Below are 26,447 nucleotides of genomic sequence, written 5' to 3'. Positions count from 1 at the left end.
TATTATAAATACTTTCTTGTTTAGAATATCAGTGTCTGTATATTCAATGTGTTTCTGGTCATCTTAATATTTGTAAGAAACCCAAACTGGATTTTGTCTTCAAATAATTTCGTACGTACGAAAAAATAATATTTTAGGAAATAAAATGAAATTTAATTTTAACCTAGTACAAATATTAGAACGATCAAAAACACATTCAATATACAGCCACTAATATTTTATGCAGAAAAATATATTTGATATGTAATTACAATCAGCAGCTATTGGATGTCAAACATTTGGTAATTCTGACACGTAGTCAGCAGAGAAAACTCGCCACATTTTTCCTAAAGCAGAAAGGGTTCTTTTATATGAATCTTCTCAGAGACAGGAAAGCACATACTACGGCCTTTGACCAGTTGGAACGAGAAAAAAAAACCCCCAATCAGGTGGATGGATCCATAGAGGTGGTTCGATCCTGCGACGCAAGCACCTCCAGCGAGCACTCAACCAACTTAGCCAAACTCCGCCCCCTACACCAATAAGTGTTCCTAGACGGTCACCCATTAATACACAAACGGAACTCATTGTTGCTTAACTCCGGTATCGGGGAAAACACGGTTCGGCAGTGATACAGCTGTAACTCTATTAATATCCTTCCGCTCTTAAAATAGTCCTGGTAGAATATTGGAATCGACATGTTAGTTTTACTTTAATTTATTTCATTTCCCCCATGCTTCACATCAGGACTACATGAGAAGTATCATCTCTAAAGTTGCATTGCTCAAAAAGCTCATTAATAAATTATGATAATTGCGTTTCCTCTGAATGCAGAAATAATTGCTTTCTGCGGTTATAGGAATTTTGAGTGTTTTCTCACTCATCCTGCTTTTTTTCAGCATTTCTATTTGACAATACGATCTTGTGTAATATTTCAGCCGTAGTCAAACACATTTAAGTTGGCACTTTTTTTAAGCAGCCACCATTTCGAAGAGCTCGCTTAAGGTCATGTCATATGAGTGCCTCGAGTATAGTCAATTGTGACAAGACGAAAAATACGATTTCATCGGTTGCTATGCAATGGGCTAATCTCGTACGAGACACTCGTATTGTGTGGAGATGCCTTTAGCTGACCATTTATGAAAGATGTACGAGTCCATTAAATCCACCCTTTCTTATTATAATTTCTGTGCCGGATCAGGCTCCTGACCTTGCCAGAGACAGGACCCGGGACAGACATGTCTGAAACCTTAGTGGTATAGGGGCTTGTTATAACAGTTCAAGCTCAAGTTCTATTTATTATTAAAACATTTTATAGGAAATACCCAATGAGTTTGGGTTGTTGTTTTTTGGAGACAAGCTAAATAAACAAAAGTCACAATGTTCAATAATGTATATGTTTTCAAAAGAAATGGTAGTGTAAAGGTCACAAGAAGTTAGAGGCCGTTCAAGAAATACGTACTCACCTCTTTTCCCCATGTAACTTCCACCCTCTCTAAAATTAGCTGACGCTCATTAACACACGTTCCGTAATTTAACTTTACCAATATTATTAGAGTTTAAGTTTGTATTTATGTTTGCTTGGTAATATAAAATGATTGGTTAAAGAACCAAATAACAATGACTGCTGCATTTTACTTTACACATGAAAATGAGACCATTGTTTTTAAAATGTTATATCACTCATGACAAACACTTCCTCCCCACACCGTTTTGTATCGTATCGCATGAGCGTTATGTAATTGTTAAACGGCATACGACGTCATATAACCGTAAAATAAAATGTCTTGAGTGCGTCGTTAAATAAAACATTTCCTTCCCTTAGTTGCCCGATTAGTTGTAATGGAAGTCAACGCACACCACAAAAGTCTGGCTGTTACGAAAATCAGTATTACGATTTGTGTGTGGATTTTTTATTCTCTGGGACAATGGACACACACACATTCATTCTGTCCTGGCCCATGCTCAGCCATTGGCCTTGCCAAAGACTGGACGTGGGACAGACGTGCCTGAATCGTGTATGGATAGAGGCACGTTAAAAAAAACCTCAACCTCTACTCGTTCAATAATTTCAATACAATTCCTGTTATTTAACTCATCTGAATGTTGTTTATTGCATCCGTGCATTACTTTTAAAACAAAATGCACAATTTATACAGCTTACTAGGGCCCTTACGTTTTTACATAATTTTATATCGACGACAATGACAAATCTATATTGGTTTATTTTTAATGACATGGACTACCATAAAAAAGAATACCATCAGTATCATATAGAGATTACAATAGAAGCACTTAAGCCTATGATATTTCTGAACAGAACCGTGATCACACTATTTCATGCGCAACAAAGAGATGAATAGCTCAACTCTCACAAGAGCTCCATAAATCTTGTTTGCCATACACACGAGTGTGTTCTTTTATTTATTATTAAAAGGTATATGTTTTATTGCATTTTCGCGAAGGGGTGGGGGGCGCACAAAATTATTTTTATTGTCAAGCAATCATTAATCCCCCCTCCAAATTCCTTTTCAAGAGAGGTTAATAAAACCAGTCTATCTCAGTCTATCACGCCCCCCCCCCCCCACCCCCCACCCCCCGGTATTGTCTTGGACAAAGTCATTCACAAATGCAAGCCACTCTGTTTGATTAGATTTAATTTTACGAGAAATATTTTTGTTAAGATGCTTTTAGCTCAGTAGTTCGCGAAGAATCGCATGGTAGTAGTAGTAGTAGAAGTAGTAGTAGTAGTAGTAGTAGTAGTAGTTTATTTACTTTAAGCCGTGCGGCTCATAAGCATACAGTTATATACAATATTATAAAACATATATAAACAATGATAAACAAGTGGATGTGTATTTGGAGGATAGACAGTTATACATGTTGCGATCTTAAATATAATGCATATTTTAAATATCTTCCATGGTTACAAAGTTGTTTTCTATTCTGAACAGACAGTAATTGTATTAATTTAAAAACAGACGGTCTTAACCAGTAGTATTTTTTTTACATTCAATATGCAAATACAATGGACATATTAAAATAAAATGAAATTTATCTTCAGTGTTATCCCGATTACACATACGACATTTTCTCTGTGATCGTTCAGTTCCACAGTACCTTCCTTGTTCAATGAGTAATTGGTGCGCTGAAACACGAAATTTTGTGATAAGAGATGAATAACAAATAGGTAATGATATCCTCAGATAATATTGTAAACAAAACTATCTGTTAAATGCTTTAAGATATTACATTTTGGTGAATTGTTCCACAATTTGTGTATTTTTTTAATACAGTGAAATGACAGACGCATGTTAATTCTTTTTATAAATATTACATGATTATCAACTTGCTGATTAAACCATACATCTCCAAATCTTAAAGAAAATAATAAATGTTTTACATGGTGTAGCCAGTTAAAAGATTCCTGACTTTTTAACATATCATCATATATTGATTTCAAGATACAATTCTTCGTTTTTAAAAGCTTCAACCAATGTTTAATCATTCTTACTTTACGCACTACATGTAGAGGCAATCTTCCTAATTCTGTTAACACAGTTGCATTCATTGTACCTTTTTTCACATTCAATATTATTTTACAAAAATCCATAAGAACTGTTTCTACATCATGAGCCGAGTCAAAACCCCAAAACGTCACATGGTAATGAGACAGTCCTGAGTTTGCTGCAATTTTTAAGATGTTATCGACTAACAGAGACTTTTTTACGACAGTAATTATATATCAAATATATATTTTCTTGTTTAGAATATCAGTGTCTGTATATTTAACGTGTTTCTGATCGTTCTAGTATTTGTACTAGGTTAAATTTCATTTTATTTCCCACACTATTTCATTTTCGTACGTACTAAATTATTTGAAAACAAAATCCAGTTTGGGTTTCTTACAAATATTAAGACGACCAGAAACACATTGAATATACAGACACTGATATTCTAAACAAGAAAATATATTTAATGCGTATTTTTAGACGTTAAATGATTTTATTAGTCGGAAACATCTTACAATGCAGGAAACTCGGGACAGTCCCTTTAAAATAATCGTCGTGATGTGTAATAATAACGATATATGTAGTTACCGTATCAAATAGATAATTGTTAACCCAGTGAAACCTGGAACGAACATAAATAATTTTCTGTTCAATGAACTATACCTGAATAAAAAAGAAATTAAAAAAACCGTTCAAAATTTTTCAAAACTCAGGATTATTAGAGATGCATCTCTGGAAAATATTTTAAAATATATTGGAAACCGTCATTATCATTTAGAAAAAAATACCTGAACATATTAATTGGCTAACAGGTTAACAAACATGATTGCAATATACTAATCTACGGGTCCGACGAAACACCGAAATGGACCGAAATGGGAGGAAATGGAACGAAACGGACCGATCCATTTCGGTCTATTTCGGTGATTCGTTGGATCACCAATGTACACTTATTAGCCGTCGTTTCTTTTCACTTGGGTTGAATGCCACTCATATACGTTGGTTAACACGTCAACACAATAATAGTTCGGTAGATTCTAAGGGCCGAATTTGCAAATTCAGTTTTTCTTGAACATAGGTGTTTCAGCATTGTATATGTATGTAGTTAAACACACACACACACACACACACACACACACCAAAAAAGAGAGGAGAAGAGCCTTTTTAAAAATTCATCCCTAAACGACTTTGTGACTTATAAAACAAGTTCATGGAGCATTATAAATTTAACACGGTTTTACAGTTTCATTAAAATATTATTTTGGGTGTTGTACATAGGCTATTAAAAAAACATGTTATACCTGGATATGACATGGATAGGTAAATTAATTTTAGTGTATCTGCATTCTTGCCTGTCTCATGACTAGTACATACGTACCTATATACTTATTTGAGGCTTTTCTCGCTTAATTATTTATGCAAACTACGTTAAATATTCATTGCTATGTAAGACTGACTGTGGACTATTTCATCAAACTCATGACGCTGGCTTGTTTGCGGGTCAGTTTTAGATATGTGCCGCGTGTTCAAGGCCGAGCGTTCGCGAACAATTTGCTGGTACCATCGTCTTCTATCATAGCACATAGCACATTCATCTAACGTCACACACACACGAACACACACACACACACACACAAATACACACACACACACACACACACACACACACACACACACACACACACACACACACACATATATATATATATATATATATATATATATATATATATATATATATATATATTTAGACACATTCAGACACACAGACGCACGTACACGCACATATATACAGACACAGACACACAAACACAGACACACACTACAAACACATACACACAGAGACACACACAGACACAAATACACATAATTATATACACAGACACACAAACAGACACATACTACACACAATACACACATACACACACAACACACACACATACATGCATACATACACACACACACACATACACAAAGAGAAACACATACATACACACACGCACTCTCTCGCACACACACACACACACACACACACATACACACACACACTCACTCTCTCACGCACGCTCACTCGAGTGTCGTCTAGTCGATCTTGTTTTAGGATGTCTTGCATAAAAGATCAAAGTGAAATTAGCTCCATTGTAAGGACATTGTTAGCACCATTACCAGTTCCGTTATTTCAGTGTAATCTTTCAATAATACGAATTGATTTTTATGTAACTCACACCATGAAATGACTTCTTCATCCGTATGTTATTGTAGTTCCAGTTACCATTGGCGTTGGAAGGATTTTATACTGGGGTGGGTGGAGGGGCGGGGGCACTTACACTGGATGGGTCATGCACACTATTATATCTATGAGTCGTGATGTGAGGCGACAAGAAAATATAAATAAAAGTAGTGGAAAAAAAGAGGTATGCTTGGGTTCCATGCTACGCCAATGTCAGTTGCCTAAAGGTCGAGTTGTCCGTGGATTTATTTTAACTAGTTCGAGTGTCCCTTTATGTTACTCTTGCTATTTTTGTTATGATCAAGTTCAGTCTTAAGTATGATAGTTGGTTCTGTGTGTATGTCAGCTTACACGCAGAGTAAACTGCAGACTATCATGAACATTCTGTTTTAATCTAAGTCCTCATTTAGAATCTCCACATGCCAGAACCCAATCTTAAACACGCATCTTTCTTAAGAATACGTTGTGGTAGATTTTACGGCGAAAACATACGCATGTGCATCACGTGTATTTTGCGGAATTGAGGTCCACGGATTTTAAAAGCAAATGTTTCTTTCATGATAATTGCATTGCTAAAGAACCTAAAGTAATGACTTATCGGACTTTCTTCTTTCTCCTTGAGAGGGATCTGACGTTGTCACGAGATACTTTGGCCAAAACATACTGACGTGCATGACGTGTGTTTTATGGAATTGAGGTCAGCGGATTTTACAACCAAATGTTTCCTGGTGATATTTTTGCATTGTTAAAGTAATAATCACTTGTCAAAGTTCATCCATAAGAGGGATCCGTCATTGTCACGAGGAAAGACGACGGACCGTGGATACTATAATATACACTCGCACTGCCACGTGATCGAAGTGTTCAATAACGTAAAACATATGACCACGGGACACCTGCACACCGTATAATAAAGGTAGTTAGTCTGAGACCGAGTTCAAAGAGATAGTTGTCATGACAGGTACACCATCAGCTCTAGGCACGTATTTATCTCAGTCTTCTTAGCTTGGCCTTGGAATATTTAAGGCACAGGGTTCGAAGCTCTGTACCGGCTCCCGCCCAGAGAGAGAGAGAGAGAGAGAGAGAGAGAGAGAGAGAGAGAGAGAGAGAGAGAGAGAGAGAGAGAGAGAGAGAGAGAGAGAGAGAGAGAGAGAGAGAGAGAGAGAGAGAGTTTTAACGACTCAGTGGGTAGGTGTAAGACCACTATACCCTCTCCTCTCCATAAACATACGAGACGGGGAGGGAGGGAGGGGGCAGGAGGAGGCAACTGCTCCCCTTAGTCTGGAGCAAAACCTCAAATTCGCACAAAATGTGCAAGTGATCTTTTATATGCACCATAACAGAGACAGGATAGCACATACCATGGCCTTTAATATGCCAGTCGTGGTGAGACGAGAAATAGCCCAATGAGCCACCGACGGGGGTCGATCCTAGACCGACCGCGCATCAAGCGAGCGCTATACCACTGTGCAGTGTCCCGCCCCTCACACTATACGAATGACTCATACGAGAAAAAAGCCAATTACATCGCAACCAATGAAATCGTAATCTGTCTTGCCACTATCAGGTAGTATCGTACGAACCACTCGTATCGTGTGGCGTCGCATTTAGTTGGATAATTATTAATTTTACTTAAACACGAATTAAATACGGAGGTGTGAGACAGTAAATGGATGTCCTCAACCCCCACTACCAACACCACCCGCCCCAGGAGTAAAAACTATAGACAGTGAAAGATATTTAGTTTTCATTTTCATAACGAAAATTGGCGGAACTAACAAGCGAGCTTGAACTCGTTGGAGCTGAAACTGTTACTAAAGTGCATTAAGCAAAACGCAATCGTTTGTGCCTCACAGTTTGCGGCGATTTCATTTTGTTCGAAACCCCGTGAATAACAGACAGTTTTCAAGTGAATATAGGTCACTGTGGGATTCTAGTCTGCAATATAAGGAAGGGAATATTTTATTTAACGACGCACTCAACACATTTTATTTACGGTTATATGGCGTCAGACATATGGTAAAGGACCACACAAATATTGAAAGAGCTACTCTTTTCGATTAGCAGCAAGGGATCTTTTATATGCACCATCCCACAGACAGGGTAGTACATACCACGGCCTTTGATATACCAGTCGTGGTGCACTAACTGGAACGAGAAATAGCCCAATGGGCCCACCGACGGGGATCGATCCCAGACCGACTGCGCATCGAGCGGGCGCTTTACCACTGGGCTACATCCCGCCCACAGTCTGCAATATGTATACTATATTTAAGGAACGTTGCACCACCAAAATAGTGCAGCCTTATGTATAGAGAGTGGGGGTGGGGGTGGGGGTGGGTGGGTCGGTGGCTTTATTCGGATATCCAACCTCCTCCCTGCTTAAGGGAATTTTTTTTTAAACTTTCAGGTGAGTATGACTCGCCTCCCCTAGAAACCTTGCTCGACACTATCTAGATTGTAATTACATATTAAATATATTTTTCTAAATAAAATATTACTGGTTGTATATTAAACGAGTTTCTCGTCCGTCCTAGTGTTTGTATCATTTTATTACCTAATATATATTTTTGATAGTTAATTATTGGGATACCAAACCCAGTTTGGGTTATATAAGGCTCATATAGACTAGATTAGGCGCGTGCGTGCGGTGGAGCTAAAACAAACATCCAAATACATTGGTTTCAATGAGAGCGTCTAGACTGGATGCTTGTGATGCGTTCATCTAAAATCGCATGCGGCCACCCGCAATAAAATAATCGTATATGGCCAAAAAGCAAGCCTCAGACGTAATAACAGTCGGACCGCACGCACGCGCCGCGTCTATTCTGTATGAGCCTTTAGAAATATTAGGACGATCACAAACACCTTTCCAGATAGTAGAAACAAGAAAATATATTTAATATGTATTACTAGTCGTTATGAAATTTTATTGGTCGAAAACATCTTACAAACTCGACACTGGCCTCGGTGGCATCGTGGTTAAGCCATCGGACTACAGGCTGGTGGGTACAGGGTTCGCAGCCCGGTACCGGCTCCAACCCAGAGCGACCATCTTACGGGCTCAGTGGGTAGGTGTAAGGCCACTACACCCTCTTCTTTCTCACTAACCACTAACCAACTAATAACTAACCCACTATCCTGGACAGACAGCCCAGATAGCTGAGGTGTGTTCCCAGGACAACGTGTTTGAACCTTAATTGGATATAAGAACGAAAATAAGTTGAAATGAAATGCACAAACTCGGGATAGTCTGTAGTCACGCAAATATACGAGGAACATATTCTCTTTACACCGGAGGTGAAATTTCGTTAACACCAGTAAGTCAACCTTCACCTTCGTCTTTATGTTTGTGCGGGTTTTTTTCAAATAGTTTTGTTTCTGTAGAGAGAACTCGAAATAGTTCCTTCAGTATGTACTGTTAGTCGAAAAAAAGGCAACACTCCCGAGACAGTTTCTTTACGATAATATGAAGCGAAAGAATACCACACGCCAACAACATTATTATGTATTTTAACAATTACCAGCGGAAGTCTATTCAAATCAGCTAAGCAACCAATACAAACAGAAAATGATAATCGATACGGTTCAGATATATTATACATTACATCTCAAGTAATGTTTGTCATTCCTTTATCCTATAAGAAAGAAAAAAAGAAACATAGTATAATTGGCTTGTGTTCAGTTATTGTTTATTTTCTTGGAAAGAAATGAGTCATAACAGATTTGTGTCAACAGTAATTAAAGGATAGATCAGGTCGACATTGTCGTTAAACAGATCAGTCGCCGACTGACCTTTCTGTGTTAGCCTGCAATTGTCGGTGGACCAATTGGGCTTTTTCTCGTTCCAGCCAGTGCAGCACGACTGGTATATTAAAGGTCGTGGTATGTGCTATTCTGTCTGTGGGATGGTGCATATAAAAAGATACCTTGCTGCTAATGGAAAACAAATGTAACGGGTTCCTCTCTAACACTATATATAAAAATTAACAAATGTTTGACATCCAATAGCCGATTATAAATAAACCAATGTGCTCTAGTGGTGTCATTAAAGAAAGTTAAAGTTTTGTTTTGTTTAACGACACCATTAGAGCACATTGGCGTAACTGACAACCCTCCCCCCCCCGAAAAAAACTCTGGACTTAAAGCTGGCAGCAGGTCAGTCGGTTGAGTGTTCGCCTGACGTGCTTGCGTCGTAGGATCAAACTATCTCAGTGGACCCATTCTCTGATTGGGTTTTCTCCCGTCCTATCGAGCGCCCCACGACTGGTATATCAAAGGCCACTGTCCTGTCTGTGGGAAAGAAGTGCTTATTAAAAAATTCCTTTCTAATACTTGAAAAACAATGTAGTGGGTTTCCTGTAAGATTTTGTGTGTGTGTGTGTGTGGGGGGGGGGGGGGGGGCTAGGTAATTGCCTCCTTTGTGCTGAAACAAATCTTCAAATTCGGGCGCAAAATTATAGAGATATTCGGGGGAAATGTGCTATCCTGAGACCTTTTTACCAAGTATTTTCATCATTCTACCTGCAAAATTAGCTGTAATAAATGTAAAAATGCGTATTGATTGTTAGCAACCATATGTTGGTATTTGTCAGTAATGGTAATGTGAATAGATGTTGTTATCCAGATTCGAGCATTTTCGTTTAATGCAGACAAAAGACAGCCTATCCCCTTACAAAAATGGCAGCCCGTGTGCCTTTGAAATATACAGCAATAAAACTACACAAAGCTACTCATATGGAGTTACAAGAAACATTAAATACGCAGACCCTAGTTTTAACCAGGAAAATTGCACACTATGTTTGGTTAATCTAAAAGCCTATAGCACATTTGGATACAGTCTGTGACTTTGAAACAGAAATATCCTTACAAAACAGACTAGAACTCGAATCAATAACCCTACTTCTCAGACGCACTTTCTTTTTCGAAATAAGAAAAAAAAAGAAAAAAAAAAAGCATTTTGTGATATTAGAAACACCAGGATGACCAGAAACACATCGGTTGTCGGAAATAGAAACATCCATAAACAATAAAATATAAGTAAAGTTTAATTTCAGTGATCATAAATGCCTCTAATAGTGAAAAATATACCGTAGTGTTTAAAAAACTAGGGTCGGTCACTTTAACATGTGTAAGACAAGTACTCGCGTACTCCCACGCCGCCAGTATTATCGGCAAAATGTCGGAAAAAGATACACGGAATAATGTGTATGTTTGTCTGCAGTAACTGCATGAGTAGCATTCGTAGTATGTCAGACATTTTCAAACGAGCACCATCGGCTGGAGATGGTATGTTGCCAATTTGGTGAAAGCATCGCTTTGTTTTCTCCGGAATCTTATAAGATATATATTTTTATTAAGTAGAGATGTCTTACCCTTGTAAACATGTTATGCCTACTAAAATACTTGTATACATGTATACCACTTCATTTTCTGTGCATTTGTGTGTGGCAGCTGCTGTGTAACTCCGCGGCGGGTCCATGGAAGGTGGTTTGTGGTGTCCTGCTAGGAAACATCCATACGAAAACAGTAGCTACTTGGCAGCAGCAATGTTGCTGTGGTAAAGCGCTCGCCAGATGCGCGGTCGATATGTCGATTTGTCGTTGTCAACCAGTGGACCATGACTCGTATGCCAAATGGTCGTGGTATGTGCTATCCTGCCTGTGGGATGGTGCATATAAAAGATCCCTTGCTACAAATGAAAAACCCCCAACAATGTAGCGGGTTTCCTTTCTAAGACTAAATGTCAGTATTACCAAATGTTTGACATCCAATAGTCGATGATTAATAAATCAATGTGCTCCAGTGGTGTCGTTAAACAAAACAAACTTTCACTTTATCTAACTGAAATATGATAATACTGTTCATCACCATCATCATCATCATCATCATCACCATTATCACCATCATCATGATCATGATCATCATCATCATCATCACCATCATCACCATCACCATCACCATCATCATCAGCATCATCATCATCACCATCATCACAGTCATCATCATCATCACCATCATCACCACCACCACCACCATCATCATCATCATCATCATCGCCACCACCACCATCACCACTACCACCACCACCACTATCTTCATCTTCTTTTTTCCTAATCATCATCAACCTTATCATTATCGTCATCTTGTTCTTCTTCGTTGTCGTCAAAATCAGCGTGATATGTTATTATACTCTACTTAATCCTAACCGCTGATCTATAGCGTAGCGGTAATCATACTTATTGGAAAAACCTATTAAGGCTGAGTCTTTATTATACGGCACCACACCGCCATTTCATTTCATTGTGTCGTTACTAGCTGTGGCAGCTTAATTTAGTTCAGGAAATGGGTCTTCATTAAAAAAAGAACAGGTTTTTTTTCTCCCAATGTTTTCTTTGATGATTACATCTAAGCTAGCATTTTTAATATTTAAATAATCCAGTGTTTGAACATTCCTTGCTGTTGTCATAATACGGTATTTATAAGTGTGGTGTGCGGTCACATGGAAATGAATACGTTACCTCACAGCAGAATGAAACGGTGCTTTGGCTTTTTGTGATCAACCTATATTCATCGTTTTCATGCCACAAAAAGTGTTGGTCACTTATTCCTTGTGGTATCGCCCTAAAAAGAAATTCACACAATATATTCTGAGGCAATATTTGCATTGAATTGCAACTTTTGGGCTTCCTTTCTCTGAGAATGGCCAATACAGCACAAAATTGAAGTTTTGAGTAAAATTCAGTATCCGTAAAATTCTGTGATATTTGTGTTTTTGAACAGTTCTTTACACTGTTTTTGTTTAAACCTTGAATTTTTATATTGATGTTGATCATCACTTTATTTATTTGTATTACCATAGTCTGACACCCAATAGCCGATGTATTTTTCGTGCTGGGGTGTCGTTAAACATTCATTCATTCATTCTGATCCCAAGTTCAGCCAACTAACGTTTCGCTAATGTTCGCGAACTATTTGATTGGTTCCCGGCGTGGCCATTTGGTTTACCGTGAAGTACGTAAGCCAGTCTAGCGGACGTTTTTCCTGCTCGGTCTGTCTGAACTCGGGCCTGATCTCGCTCGAACATACTTTGGAGTAACTGAGACGTATACACAAGGACTCCACACACACACACACACAGATCCCAACCCCATTAGCTGACGAGTAACATTAATTGATCCACGAACTACAGCGCATACCTCAATGAGTGTAGCGTTTTCAAAGCGGTTCGGTATAATATACAATTTTGCAGGATATAATTAAAAACCAACACAACCTAATTACCTGTTTATGGGACTTTTTCTAGTTATTTGCTATATTCCAAATCAATACCGTTCTTGGTATTCGTGCTCAAACAAAACTAAACATTACTGATTTGTATATATTTCACTTGTATTATCCATAAACACATATATGATTTTGTATATAAAAAATATCGTGAAATTGAAGGTATACATGTCTTAAAATGTGGCGAACTGATCAAGTGATCCGCAACTCCCAGCGATATGTTACTCAGGTAAAAAGGACGAGTTTGTGATTTAGAAAATGACGTTTACGTGCATATCACATACCACGGCATTTGAAATACCAGTCGCTAGAGAGTATGTTATTATTATTATTATTTAAAATCCCATCGCCCCCTTTACTTTCGCTCCTTTGAATTCCCTCTCATTTCTTCCCGATGTGCCAGCTCCTCCTAGCTTTCAACTGTCCTCTGACTTTCGCTGTCCTCCTCCACATCCCAATCCGTGTTTCTCCAACCGCGACAGTTGCTTGTATCTTGTGGCTATCCATGCCACACACTTGCCATTTCCTAACAACTTAGTCTGACCACTTCGGAGAGAGTTCAATAGTTTCTTCTGGCATTGTTAAGAGGTACTTGTAACCACCTACTATACTTCCCTACTACCGGCGGTCGTTAGTTAGTGCCGTGGGTAAGACCAGCTTCATTAGCGGCAGAGGACGAGGATGTCAGAAAGGTGCAGGAAAGTGCTAGCCAGCCAGTGTTTTAATAATACAGTGCAATACGGCACAACCTGCTGTATTTTAAAAACATATTGTAACTAAAGTTTAAACATAAAATCATGACTCGATACACATTCGTGTGGTGTTCTTTAACAATCCAAATCGTTTCTTTCCTAATTATTTCTGTTTCGGTGGTGGGTGTAATGGAACATCTTCCGAATGCCGTTATCTCAATGTACATCTTAATCAACAAGTGCCAACCTGCCAGCCGTTTCGTCAGATAGATCCATCACCTTATTGTTCACTTATTAGTGTGGATTCAAAAGTTTTGTTTTTTCCTAGTTTCTTCACAAGCGTGAATTCCGGACATTGAACCCGGTGGCAATCAATACGCATATGCCAATCATAACGTAATTGCAGTGGATTCAATACAAGATATTCAGTAATATGACGAGTAAGAAATACACACCAATATGATTTCAAGGTGTAGAAATGTAATACAGAGCAAGTACCAGTAACGTGAACTTTAGGAGATTCAACCTTATTGGACCTTTTAGTCATCCATGACTATTCTGTCACTGAAAAAAACAATCAAGTACGGGTAACGTAGCACAATTGTAAAGCGCCTGCTTGATACGCTGTCGGTCTGGGTTCGATCCCCGTCGGTGGGCACATTGGGCTATTGCTCGTTCTAGCCAGTACACCACGACTGGTAAATCAAATGCCAAGGCATATGTGCTATGCTGTCTGGGATGGTGCATATAAAAGATCCCTTGCTACAAATGGAAACATGTAGCGGGTTTTGTCTCTAAGATTGTATGTCAAAATTACCAAATGTTCAACATCAAATAAATAGCTGATGATTAATAAATGAATATGCTCTAGTGGTGCCGTTAAACACAACACACTTTAACTTACACTCGTCCTCACCTTCTGTCGCGACCTCAGCTATGAGATGAATACCGACAAGCTATCATCCTATCAATTACAGATTCCGGTAATACTCTATCTTATATTGATTTCACTCATTTCTTTATGGTAATAGTTTAATTATTTGTGACGAGTTCGTCGTTTTTTGATCTCATATACATAATCAATCTAATCTTGGCATTTATTAGGTTTCGACGAAAATATCGGTATCCTTTATGTATCATCAAACATATTAAGATGTTGTTCCGAGCGCCATCAAGAAGATGTTTTCCGAAAATCGCTTTCTGATTAATAAGTATAACATCTATAATCTACGTTTGATGGTCAGGGTTGTCGGTACCATACACAATAAAGGCAGTTCGGTTAGAATTAGAATCTATAATGAGGGTCGCTGAACGTCACATTTTACGGCTTATTACTGTTTATCTCAAGCAATTTTGCGAAGACATTGATCTTTTGTCCGCATTTGGCTTTTATCTACATGAGAAGATGGGGAAAACAGATCATTTTATAGCACACGTTGTTAGGTACGATGTGTCGTAGAATCGATCGTCTTCGATGGACTTGAGTTTCAGTCTCTCTCTCTCTCTCTCTCTCTCTCTCTCTCTCTCTCTCTCTCTCTCTCTCTCTCTGTGTGTGTCTCTTTGTCTGTGTCTCCCTCTGCGTGTCTCTCTCCCTCTCCATCTCTGTATGTCTTTCAGTCTTTCTATGTGTCTCTTTCTGTTTGTCTGTCTCTGTCTTTCTCTCTCTCTCTGTCTTTGTCTCTCTGTCTCTGTCTTCCTCTGTGTGTGTCTGTCTCCCTCTCCATCGCTGTATGTCTCTCTAAGTGTCTCTGTCTGTCTGTCTCTGTCTGTGTCTCTGTGTGTGTGTCTCCCTCTGTGTGTGTGTCTCTCTCTCTCTCTCTCTCTCTCTCTCTCTCTCTCTCTCTCTCTCTCTCTCTCTGTATGTGTATCCATCTGTGTGTGTCTCTCTCCCTCTCCATCTCTGTATGTCTATCTATGTGTCTTTGTCTGTCTGTCTCTCTCTCTGTCTGTCTCTCTCTCTGTCTGTCTCTCTCTGTGTCTCTCTGTCTGTCTCCCTATGTGTGTGTGTCTCTCTCTCCCTCTCCATATGTCTCTCTATTTGTCTGTCTGTCTGTCTGTCTGTCTCTCTCTCTCTCTCTCTCTCTCTCTCTCTCTCTCTCTCTCTCTCTCTCTCTCTCTCTCTCTCTCCGTTTCTCCCTCCTCATCCCCTCTCTCTCTTTTTGTCAGAGTATCCAAGTTATGGATGCCACATAGCCGTGGTTTGAGATGTTCTGTTGGTTTGCTAAATATTCCTTTCCTTTTCTCTGTGTGTAACGTGACCACGAGATTAGTCGCTGGTCATTTATAACAAGAACATATTTAATGAATCAATTAGGCGAAACAGAAACCGCATTAAGACAAATGGAAAACAAACTAGCATTGCGATAATTACAAGTAACCACCTGAAAGTTCACTGACCATCTGTAAGTTCAAGTGTACTGTGTTCAGACACCGTCTTCTGCTATCAAAGTAATCCCAATACTTTGTGGTGTGTGGCAAGCATTAGACGCGTAATAAAGTTCTCTTCTAGGTCCTTTGTCAAGGAAACGTATCCCTCTCTATCTCTCCATCTCTGTATGTGCAGGGTATCTTGTTTCTGAATACAGTTTCAAGTCGTAATTATCTTTGGGGTCCAGTAGTCAATGGAGTATGGGGCGGGACGTAGCCCAGTGATAAAGCGTTCGCTTGATGCGATGTCGGTTTGAGATCGATCCCCGTCGGTGGGCCCATTGGCTACTTCTCGCTCTAACCAGTGCACCACGACTGGAACCTCAAAGGCCGTGGTATGTGCTATCCTGTCTATGGGATGGTGCATATAAAAGATCCCTTGCTGCCAATCGTAAAGAATGGCCCATGGGCAGCGGGTTTCCTCCCTCAATATCTGTGTGGTTCTTAACCATATGTCCGACGCCATGTAACAGTAAATAAAATGTGTTGAGTGCGTCGTTAAATAAAACATTTCCTTTCAATGGAGTATCGAAAGACTAATATGCTAAACGGTTCATATTTCTCCTACAATTCGTAGTTTTTTTATGCTCGAACTTTCCAATAAGGCTATTAAGAAACAACAAAAACAAAAAACGATCGCCTCTGGGACTATTTTAGTTATTACTCAACTCCCACGAAATAAAATTAAATAGTCTGCGTCCACCCACTCATACTATGTATTTGAATGTAACTCCCAAGATGCCTGTAAAACGAATCTGTAAATGTCTGGTGGGTGAACGATATGGAAAATCTGCTCTCCAGACATCTTACCTTAGCGCCCACAAAGCAAGAAGATACAGCTAAATAGGGAACGGATACACAATGCAGGGGGAGTTTCACTCAGATTACTACAGTATCTTGTTGCTATTGTACGTTGATGACTATCATAGGTCAGTATATAGTATTATGCGTTGTTCAGGTGTGTTTCATAATAATAGACTTGTGCACTTTGAATAATGCAAACTTTAAAAAAATTTATATTAATTTGGTACTCACTTCATTCATATAGTTACCTTTATTTGACACCGATGTATTTTTTGTGCTACGGTGTCGTTAAACATTCATTCAGTCATTCATTTAAATGTACTCATTTAGGGGCGGGCCCGTAAAGCGCTCGCTTGATGCGCGGTCGGTTTGGGATCGATCCCTATCGGTGGGCCCGTTGGGCTATATTTCGTTCCAGCCTGTGCATCACGACTAAGACTATATGTCAAACTTACCAAGTGTTTGACATCTAATAGCCGATGATTAAGAAATCAGTGTGCTCTAGTGGTGTCGTTAAACAAACATTCATTCGGGACGAGATCTAGCCTAGTGGGATCGGATCACCTCGGTGAATCTACTCTCCGGTTGGTTTGCCCCCGTCCCAACCAGTGTAACACGACTGGATATTAAAGGCCGTGGTGCTGCGGGTTTCCCCCCGTCCCAACCAGTGTAACACGACTGGATATTAAAGGCCGTGGTGCTGCGGGTTTCCCCCCGTCCCAACCATTGTAACACGACTGGATATTAAAGGCCGTGGTGCTGCGGGTTTCCCCCCGTCCCAACCAATGTAACACGACTGGATATTAAAGACCGTGGTGCTGCGGGTTTCCCCCGCCCCAACCAGTGTAACACGACTGGATATTAAAGGCCGTAGTGCTGCGGGTTTCCCCCGCCCCAACCAGTGTAACACGACTGGATATTAAAGGCCGTGGTGCTGCGGGTTTCCCCCCGCCCCAACCAGTGTAACACGACTGGATATTAAAGGCCGTGGTGCTGCGGGTTTCCCCCCGCCCCAACCATTGTAACACGACTGGATATTAAAGGCCGTGGTGCTGCGGGTTTCCCCCCGCCCCAACCAGTGTAACACGACTGGATATTAAAGGCCGTGGTGCTGCGGGTTTCCCCCGCCCCAACCAGTGTAACACGACTGGATATTAAAGACCGTGGTGCTGCGGGTTTCCCCCGCCCCAACCAGTGTAACACGACTGGATATTAAAGGCCGTGGTGCTGCGGGTTTCCCCCCGCCCCAACCAGTGTAACACGACTGGATATTAAAGGCCGTGGTGCTGCTAAGACTAAGAGTAAAAAAAATACAAAATGTTTGACATAATGATGTCATTAAAGCAAGCAAACTTTGCATTCATTCATTCATATATTCATTCAATCTGATGCTCTAGGTATAGCGAAAGGTTAATTAAATATAGACAATGTGATCCACATTAATCAGCTAATTTCTGTCAAGTTAAAAAAAATTACGTATATAACTAGTCCGAAGGTTTAGCTTAGTAACTGGTTTAACGTGTCCATATACCACTAGGGTTTCGAACACGCCTAACCCAAGTCCGGCCTCCGATAGGATCGGGGGTCTGACTCGAGACAGGGAAGTCCGAAAGGGCGTAGAATGTGTGGTTCTTCTACGTCCGAACCTTGTTACATACGTTATATATAGCGATATCCCTGTCCCGAGTCAGATCCCCGATCCTGTCGGAGGCCGGACTCGGGATAGGCGTGTTCGAAACCCTAGTGGTAACCACGTTAAACCAGGTACTAAGCTAAGCTATAATGTAGCTGATATTCCACACTTGTGGCACCATGTTTCAAACGTTTCTTAACCGAAATAGTGCAACAAATGGACACACAAACCAAAAATGTATAACCTATTATACTCCCAAAATCCTGATTGAAGTACTTATGTCATTATTAACAAAATAAATCTTCCAACGACAATCGTCAAAAGTCCCCCGCCATTTTAAATATGCTACATAGAGGGAAGCAACTCGCCGTGCATGTTTAGAAAAGTATTGACATAACGTGTCCCGTGCACTAGTATATAACATGCATCTAACATAACTCATATACTTCATATTTCCAATACCATGGAGCTCATCATTATCTCCAAGGTTTTTTTCAATTTTAGCTTTATTTTGCTAATTAGATATGTTATTAGTTTAGATGTCAATTAAAGCTTAGTTTGCCATTAAATATAAATATAAATCCACTGCTGACAAATGCCAATGACACACATAAATGATTATTAATTTAATTCGGGCACGAGGCTAATTATTGTCAAAATAACTTCCGGGTTTTACTCGTAAGTTGCGTTCGTGGCACTCGAGTGCGAACTACAAATGTTGAAGTGATTGGTTCTTGAAAGAACAGCGTGTGGACACCGGAGTGTTGTTATTAAGGTCCGTGGTCCAGCCAGCACTGACGGGTCGACGTCAGTAATTCCGTGTTATCATTGCGTGGTAAACCGTCGTTCACAGCGACATGTCCATCCCCTTCCGTACAAGCTGGCTATTTGAGGACGTTTTAAAACCGGCTTCTCTCCGTGCATTACTTCAATGTGATTGATCTGTGGTTTGTCGTCGCCTTCTGTCATCAAGTGTGTTACGGTCATAAGTTCACCAGGTTTTTTGGGGGGGTTTTCTTGGTTTTTTTCTTGGTTTTTTTCTTGGTTTTTTAAAAATATTGTCATCCTGAACATTTAGGATCTAAGGCCGCGAACAGTCCCAAGTTCAACCAGCTAACATTTCGCTAACGTTCGCGAACTATTTAACCAGTTCACGACGTAGCCATTTGGTTTACCGTGAAGCGTATAAACCAGTCTAGTAGTTTTCTGCTCCATCAGCCCAGCCCCAAGTTTAGCCAGCAAATGTTTCGCTAACGTTCGCGAACTATTTGATTGGTTCCCGGCGTGACCATTTGGCACACACCAGTCTAGCGGACGTATTCTGCTTGGTCTGGCTCAACTCAACCCTGGTTATTCGGTGGGTTTTGTTTTTGTTTTTGTTTTTGCATCTGCACTCGCTTCCGCAAACATTGTCCGTTGTCTGTCAAATTCGATTGTGTTGAAATCAGTAGGTTCGCCCCCGCTTCGGCACATTCACACCCATCTGTAATGCAATCAAATTCAGCGGACGACGGATAACGACGGAAGCAGGTGCGCATGAGGAAAGAAAAATCAAAGCGGATTAATCTGACTGGAGCTTAAGCGTACGTTTTTCTACAAAACGAAGAACGTAAGAAATTGATGCTAAAACAATAATTGTTGCCTTGATGAATATAGATATATGGTTGGACACACGGGCTTAACTCTTGTGATATAGTCACTGTTGATTATGCTAGGTTAAGACTACCAACTGCCAGCACAAAGTTGGCCAACTTTCTGCTCTCACGACTTTACGACTGTCCAGTTGAGTCTGAGCGCTCTTACAACTCATTTCTCATCGTATAACCCATTAGCTGTTAGTTTTAGTCTGAGCGAACCCGTCGTAAGTCGAGAGTTGGGCAAATTGCAACGCAACCGTCGAGTTGGCCAACTTCGTCATAATCATTGACAGTCTGATCCTAGCAAAAGACGCCTATTGTTGTTGCTTTGATGGATTTAGATGCATGACTGGATGCACGCACGTGTAGACTCATGTGAATAATTCACTCTTTATATTGTACGATTCTGAAAACGTTTAGTTGAGGAATAATATTTTAGTGATTTTGTTTCTCTGAGTATTTTTGATATTTGATGACCACATTATTAGACGCAATCTTTAAACTACGACAAACAAACACTTTGACAAAATCAAGAAAACATCGTAAATTGACATTTACAATTGGTGGCCGTATGTTTACAACAGTTTGGTATCTATTTCACGCAGAACGTTACATAACTTTATGGAAAATGTATGGTCTTTAGACGAAAGAAGACTATTTATGTGTATTTCGAGTTAGGCCTGTTCCATAATCTTCGATTTATTAGCCAAATTTTACACAAAAACGGAAATTTACGACATAAAACATATTATTATAATTACAAATGGTACGCACAATAGTTCGAAATATACATACATACATAAATATACACTTTGTTCTGTTCTTACCCTGTTGAGTGCTCGCTTGAGATGCTTGCGTCACAAGATCGAACCACCTCTATGGATCCATCCAACTGACTTGTTTTTTTTTTCTCGTTCCAACCAGTGTACCATAACTGGTCAAAGGCCGTGGTATGTGGTTTCCTGTCTGTGGAATAGTGCATACAAAAGATCCCTTGCTGCATTAGGAGACATGTAGCGGGTTTTCTCTGATGACTACGTGTCAGAATGACCAAATGTTTGACATACACTAGCCGATGATTAATTAATCAAGGGGTCTTTAAACAAAAACTTTAACTTACCCTGACAATACTAATGTCTCAAATATGGTATACTGAACTCAATTAATAACGCATCATTCAATGTCTATTTGTTATTGCTATCGCATGTACGAGGTTGCTGTAACCCTAACCCTTTTATACAAAACGTTTGTTTGAAGGTTTGTTTTTGTTTAACGACACAACTAGAGCACACTGATTTATTAATCATCAGCTATTGGATGTCAAATATTTAATAATTTTGACATATAGTCTTGGAAAGGAAACCCGCTACATTTTCCTACTTGTAGCAAGGGATCTTTTGACTCTTGCAAAGTTACTAATCTGAATGCTCTTCAGTATCGCGCGGATGGTAGGAAATTGAGGGCTGACGTCAGCCAGACCGAGCAGAAAAGCGTCCGCTAGACTGGTTTATGCGCTTCACTGTAAACCGAATGAAATAGTTCGCGAACGTTAGCGGAACATTCGCTAGCTGAACTTGGGGGAAATCTGTTGATGTACTCCAATCTTGATTATGGTACGAAAACGTCCCCAGTGCTGGTTGCTGAGATCGTCTCCAATGCACAGTGTTCCTCTTAGCAAATGAAGAGTCTTTCCCTTCTTCAAGTCGGGCTTCAGGAAGGGTTCGTTGGTGTCGGGTTAACTATAACACTTTTAGCGCCAATGAAACTACACTGAGTTGATAGGTACCGTCGTCTGTGGATTCGGGCAGATCAACTTCGTCTTCTTTTTGTTTTAATTGATTTTCAGCCTTATATCCAAACAGGTTAGAAACAAGCTGTCCTGGGTAAAGTTTCAACTATCTTGGAATATTGCCCAATACAGAAGTTTATTAATTTATCCGTGTGGGGTTAGGGAAAGCCAATTTGGCGTTGTAGCCTTACACCTAACTATTGAGCTTTTAAACTTCAATCTGGTTTGGAAACAGTACTCGGGGAAGCAAACCAACAACGTTACCTAACACAATTATATTCCAGGTTGCCACAGTTAATATGGTATTTAACTGGTGTTTTCAGTCTAGCAATTTGATAAAAGACTATACAAAAAACTCACAAAATCAAAACCCAACAAAATAAAACAAACAAAAAACAACAGAGTTAATATACCATGATGTTTTTGTAACTATTTTTTTCTGTCACTTTTTCCCTGACATTTTATTTCGAGTGACCTCTTTAAGAAATTGACAAGCAGCACGAAAGACAGAAACAAACAAACAAAATAATACGAGGTTGAAAGGTTAACGAATAGCTAAATAAGGTGATAAAGAGATGGATATCCATTAATACCAATATTACGAAGGGCAACGAACTCTCTTTGGTCTCGGGAAAAGAAGGAAATTACTACTAACAAGATCTCTTTTTCTGCTGTACACAGAAGAAATTTTGCGCTTTTAACAATCCATAGCCGAACTGAACGCAGTGTCGATTCCGGTCTTCGAGACATGAGTGATCCTCGCTAATTATATACTTTGATAATATTCGATATAAACGAGTAAAGCAGTTGGGATTGTTACTACTACTACTACTACTACTACTACTACTACTACTACTACTACTACTACTACTACTACTACTGTTAATAATATATTATAAATTATGTGACACGGTATAAATATGACATGACATGGTATGGTATGGTATAGTATAGTATAGTATAGTGTAGTGTAGTGTAGTGTAGTGTAGTGTAGTGTAGTGTAGTATAGTGTGGTGTGGTGTGATGTGGTATATGATTTGATACTCTATAATTAATGTTACGAAATGTGATATAAAATGATAAACACATAAATTAATTAATTAAAATAAATAAATAAAACAATAAAGATTCTGTCTCCTTGGATTGAATTTTAGAAAGGCAAATACAAAGTTGATTAACAAATATATGTACAATTATTATAGTATATTATGATAATTACAACTTTAAAACGTCCGACGGTCTTTAAGTCTCCGTTTCAAATAGTCGTAATATATATATATATATATATATATATATATATATATATATATTATTAACTTTATTGAAACCTTGCAATGATATGTTGAATGGTGAATATAAAATACCACTTGCTATTAATGGAAAAATGTAGAGGGTTTCCTCTCTAAGACTATATGTCAAAATTACCAAACGTTTGAAATCCAATACCCGATGATTAACAAATCAATATTCTCCAGTGGTGTCGTTAAACTAATGCAATGATGTCAAAATGATGACAAAGGACAACAAATTACTCTTAAAAAATAAATATCCAAGAAACAAGCACCGACTTATGGATTGAAAACAATAATTATCAGTTGTCCTTTCAAACGTAGGTTGCAGGGAATTCACGTCTCATTTTGTGAATGGAGATTGACGCGAAACGATATTTAGAAAAATTTGCAGTAATTTCCAGAGAAGTTATGATGCCTTTTAAGCTGGAAACGTTATGAAAATACAGATAATATATCCCCTTATTGTTACGCAACTGTTTAGTGCCACTGAAAATACAGATAATATATCCCCTTATTGTTACGCAAGTGTTTAGTGCCATTGAAAATACAGATAATATATCCCCTTATTGTTACGCAAGTGTTTGGTGCCACTGAAAGTACAGATAATATATCCCCTTATTGATACGCAAGAGGTTAGTGCCACTGAAAATACAGGGCGGCTTTTGTCTAAGTTTAGATCACTGTTTCCGTTCTTGTGAAATCCCGCATGCTTTGGCGAGAACGCATACCCCATTAAGAAAAGTATTTGACGGTAAATGTGTATTGTCAGAAGCCAACTTGGTCGCCGTTTTCAGCCAGAAAGTTCTGAGAGTCGCTGTAGAAAGCTCTGTGATTTGGTTTTAAGATTTCAGTGATAAAGTATCGCTCATTTTGATACTCCGGTGATCATCAAGTAGGTATTTGTGTTGTGTATTTGTGGTAGCATGTTAAATTGCATGCATGTTGTATGCTAATCTATATAAATTAGGGAACACGTTGTTTTTACAGTATTTCTTATTTTTTTCCCAGCTGAGTTAAACGCCGACTATGAATATAGTTAGCTCTCTAGCAGTTCAAATTGGTTTAAATGTTGCTAACAAGTTAGTTCTGTAGTAGTTCAAATCGGTGTAACTGTTACAAACAACAACAATAATGAATATCGTTAGTGTTTAAATGTTACAACAAACGACGGTAATGAATATAGTCAGGTCTCTAGCAGTTCAAATTGGCTTAACTGTTGCAACCAACGACGGTAATGAATATAGTCAGGTCTCTAGCAGTTCAAATTGGTTTAACTGCTGCAACCAACGACGGTAATGAATATAGTCAGGTCTCTGGCAGTTCAAATTGGTTTAACTGTTGCAACCAACAAAAGATATATATATGAATATAGTTACTGAAGTAACTCGTGTCCGTTTACATGACATATTTGCCCACAGTGGTATTATTGCCTACGGGGTAACAAGAGTTCCCCCTTTCAAGACTTAGGGCTAGTGATACCCCAGGGGTAAAAGCGTTTACATGACAACAATTACCTCCTAGTACTTTTGCACCATATAATAAAGTTGTCCCAGGGGTAAATATGTTCATGTAAACAGGGCTCTACAAGTATTCCGTGGTGTTAAATGTGTTTAACAGTGATAAGACAAAGGTTACGTAGTTTAAAACTTTAAATTTTAAAACAATTATTTCTCAGAATGAAACTCAACTTAAATCTTTAAGTAGCAAATTAGTCCATCTTTACATGTATAATTATCAGTTTTGTTATTGTCTTTACTATGAAATTAACATAATGTAACAAAGTCATCTACAAATGACTTTGAATTGTTGACACGAAGTAATATATGTAACACCTACCATTGAGATACAAACAAGACTTTAATCACGGCAAGCCCAGCCTAGCACGGACTGTTGATGTGTGGAATCTGATATTCAGTTTCAAGTAAAACTCATTGCCCTTCAAAACAGCTTAGCCCGATTTCTCAGATATGGTTGTCCGATTTCACGACATCGCGGGGTTATTGTTGAACTTATCATATACTCTTCAAAAGAAGAAACGCAAAACCACATTGTCGTAACATTTGGAGAATTGATTTAATTATTGAATGGTAAGTCCGATAATTACCAAATGTTGCAGGATTGTTCACAATTCACTCTAGTCCATTGTGAGTAAGTGATAGGACACACCACCAAGGACACACCACCAAGGTCAAGGTCATCTGGAGTCAATACCGGGTGTGGCCTCCGCGTGTGTTGACAACTGCCTGGCACCGCCTGCCCATTGAAGCAACCAGAGTACGGATGACGTCCCGGGGGATGGTGGCCCACTCGGCCTGCAAGGCTGCTGCCAGCTCGGGCAGGGTCTGGGGCTGTGGTTGTCGCTGTCGGAGGCGTCGGTCCAACTCGTCCCATAGATGCTCAATTGGGTTCAAATCCGGTGATATCGATGGCCAAGGAAGGACATTAATGTTGTTGTTCTGTAGGAAAGCCGTTGTGAGACGTGCTGTGTGAGGCCTGGCGTTGTCATGTTGGAACACTGCGTTGGCGTTGGCCATAACTGGAACGATGTGTGGCCGGAGGATCTGGTCAATGTAGCCCTGTGCATTCAGGTTGCCCTGCACGTGGACCAGGTCAGTTCTGCCAGTGTGTGAGATGGCTGCCCACACCATGACACTACCCCCGCCGAATCTGTCCACTTCCTGCACGCAGTTTGCCGCATAACGTTCACCACGACGCCTATACACGCGACATCTTCCATCATGACGTCGGAGCAGAAATCGGGACTCGTCACTGAACCACACCTGTCTCCATCGCAGTTGAGGCCATTGTCGATGAATCTGGCACCACTGCAGTCGGAGTCGACGGTGTTGTGGTGTTAAGATGACACCTCGAACTGGACGTCTGGCACGAATTCCTACCTCACGTAGGCGGTTCCGTACGGTCTGGTCGGATATCCTGCGCAAACCTGGTATTGCTGCGGCTGTGGAGGTGGCAGTAGTCAATCGTTCCCGAAGGTAGCGTACCCGGATGTAGCGTTCCTGCCCGGGGGTAGTGACCCGTGGTCGACCGGATCTAGGGAGGTCACGTGTTGATCCATGTTGCTGGTAACGGTCCCACAGTCTGGAGATGGTGCTTGGGGACATATGGAATGCCCTGGCAACGGCCGTTCTGGATTCGCCTGCGTCT

At 39.7% G+C, this 26,447-nt stretch overlaps 1 protein-coding gene across 2 annotated transcripts in view; it reads left to right on the top strand.

Annotated features, from left to right (window-relative positions):
* The window catches only part of LOC121384337 (5-hydroxytryptamine receptor 4-like), a 90,381-nt gene that overhangs the window by 9,156 nt on the left and 54,778 nt on the right, over positions 1 to 26,447 (top strand). The gene's annotated exons all lie outside the window — the stretch shown is intronic.

The sequence above is a fragment of the Gigantopelta aegis genome, chromosome 10, assembly GCF_016097555.1.
Source record: "Gigantopelta aegis isolate Gae_Host chromosome 10, Gae_host_genome, whole genome shotgun sequence".
Taxonomy (NCBI): Eukaryota; Metazoa; Mollusca; class Gastropoda; order Neomphalida; family Peltospiridae; genus Gigantopelta; species Gigantopelta aegis.
Note: the sequence above shows the minus strand (reverse complement) of the source record. Positions and strands in the feature narration are given on the sequence as shown.